The sequence below is a fragment of the Rosa rugosa genome, chromosome 4, assembly GCF_958449725.1.
Source record: "Rosa rugosa chromosome 4, drRosRugo1.1, whole genome shotgun sequence".
Taxonomy (NCBI): domain Eukaryota; kingdom Viridiplantae; phylum Streptophyta; class Magnoliopsida; order Rosales; family Rosaceae; genus Rosa; species Rosa rugosa.
This window is the reverse complement of record NC_084823.1, coordinates 46,084,443-46,087,347: the sequence shown is the minus strand read 5'-3', so window position 1 is coordinate 46,087,347 and position 2,905 is coordinate 46,084,443.

Below are 2,905 nucleotides of genomic sequence, written 5' to 3'. Positions count from 1 at the left end.
CTCTTTGCATTCCTTAAACTCTGAAATTGTTTATTTGATTGCAGAATTTTATCTATGCCAAAGGCTCGTACCATTTTAGTAAATGGTGTTGTGAGGAAGGGGGAGCATTTGGTGCCACCTTCTGCATTGGATATACTTATAGGAGTTATTTTTCCTGCACCTTCAGCTAGAGTAAAGGTAATTATTGAAAGGAGAATTCATTGTCTATGAACTTTGAACTATTTATAAAGTTAGTTATTTACCTGTTTTCAACTTCAATATAATGTTATGTACATGCTACTGAAAGATTCGGGGCTGTATATCCGATCCTAAAGGACGTGGCTCTTGCTGGCTCACAAGGAAGCAAAGCGATGAAACAAGTTTCAAGGAAATATTGAGTTTTACTGTTAAGGCTGCCGGAGAAGCAAGTATGCAACTTGATCTGCCTTTACTTGCACTATGAGACAAGAACTTCTCAATTCCCTCCAATCTTCACCAGATGCCACGGTAGCCCCACCTCCGAAGCCTCAGGTTGAAAGAAACAATGTAGTTATATCTAGTCAAGACAAGGATGGAGTCAAACAATACTTTGGTATATCAAGTGCACTTTTATAGATGGAATAAAGATGCCTAAAAGGCCTAAAGTTTACTCCATGATATATAAAGTTGTTGAGCAATATTGTAGCTGTAATGATGTACTTTCAGTTGCATTTGACATAATAATTGCTTTGCCAATAACTTCACTGGCCAGTAACTTGGTTAGTGACAGAGTCAATGACTTAACTAGTGACCTAAATTGGTGTGTATAATCACATGTCACTAACTAAGTAACTGACCATGTCACTAACGAAGTAACTGTCAGTAGCGAAGTCACAAGTTGATAGTCAAGTCACTGTTAATCACATGTCACTAACTAAGTAACTAGCCATGTCACTAACCAAGTAACTGTCAGTAGCCAAGTCACAAATTAATAGCCAAGTCACTGTTAATCACATGTCACTAACTAAGTAACTGACCATGTCACTGACCAAGTAACTGTCAGTAGCCAAGTCACAAGTTAATAGCCAAGTCACTGTTAATCACATGTCATTAACTAAGTAACTGACCATGTCACTGACCAAGTAACTGTCAGTAGCCAAGTCACAAGTTGATAACCAAGTCACTGTTAATCACATATCACTAACTAAGTAACTGACCATGTCACATTACATGTCACTGACAATGTCACTAGTCAAGTTACAAGTTGATAGCCAAGTCACTGTTAATCACATCTCACTAACTAAGTAACTGACCATGTCACACTACATGTCACTGACAGTCACAAGTTAATAGCCAAGTCACTGTTAATCACATGTCACTAACTAAGTAACTGACCATGTCACTGACCAAGTAACTGTCAGTAGCCAAGTCATAAGTTGATAGTCAAGTCACTGTTAATCACATGTCACTAACTAAGTAACTGACCATGTCACTGACCAAGTAACTGTCAGTAGCCAAGTAACAAGTTGATAGCCAAGTCACTGTTAATCACATGTCACTAACTAAGTAACTGACCATGTCACATTACATGTCACTGACCATGCCTTGAACAAGTTTCCCCTTGATTGAATCCCTCCTTGAACTCATTTCTCATTGAAAGATCCCACCGTAACCGAATCTCTCCTTGAACTAATCCTTCCTTAAGGGAATCTACTGCAACCTAATCTCTCCTTGAGCTAATTCTTCCTTGAGGGAATCCGCCCTAACCTAATCTCTCCTTGAGCTAATCCTTCCTTGAGGGAATCCGCCCTAGCCGAATCTCTCCTTGAGCTAATATCTCCTTGAGGGATTCCGTTGTAACCGAATCCCTCCTCGAGCTAATTCCTTCTTGAGGGATTCCGCCATAACCGAATTCCTCCTTGAGAGGTTTTCGCCATAACCAAATCTCTCTCGGCGGGATATTTCTTCCTTAGCTAGATATTTCTTCTCTTGATGAGATACTCGTCCTTGCTCCTTCCCGGATCACATGTCACTAACTAAGTAACTGACCATGTCACTACCCAAGTAACTGTCAGTAGCCAAGTCACAAGTAAAATGATGGCACACAAAGATGCTAAAATCAGGAATTCATTATCAAGCTTAGGCAAGCTTCTTGACTAAGATTGTTTAATGCCATTGACTGTGAATTTATATTTGTTTATTATTTGGTTCTGCATATGATTTTGCAAGCTTGGTTTTTCAATGGATGATAATGTATGAGTATTGCCATGATCTTTAATAGGTTGCTCCTGTTCTGTGTAAGAAAGAAGCCGAATTCGGCTTTTATATAACCATTCATTGTTTGAGAGAATGAAGCTTTGATCTATAATTGAAATATTTCATTGTTTACATTTGAAAATGTATAATTCTGGTGCTTCTTCTATTTGATCTTGATTGCTGCAAAGAACTCTGTCAAACTTTGATCCACAAAGCTCGAGTCTTTAGGGTGACATTCTTTCCAATGTGCATTTGAAGAGATGATTTGTCCTTAGCTTCACGGCGAAGTAAAAATGAATAATTGGGTTTAACTTGTTAATATATATTAGAGTACATTTTAAGCAAGGCTGAATGTGCTGTTACCACTAGAAACTTGAATATAGTACAAATGCAAGATGTATGTCATGTTCTAAAATACTGAAAGTTTGTCTGTAATGCTCCTTTATTTTTGATAATTGTCTCAAACAGTATGAGATATTTTGTAAATGTGATTCTACTTATAATCCGTAAGAGTGAAATTACTCCTTTGTGATGCGAAAAGTAGATTTAGTCTTCTGTGCTGTTGTATATTGCAGTTGAACAGCTATCACCCAGTTAGCACACCATGGAATGCTATTTGTCCCCATTGGGTATACTTTTGGAGCTGGCATGTTCAAGATGGACTCACTACGAGGGGGTTCTCCATATGGTG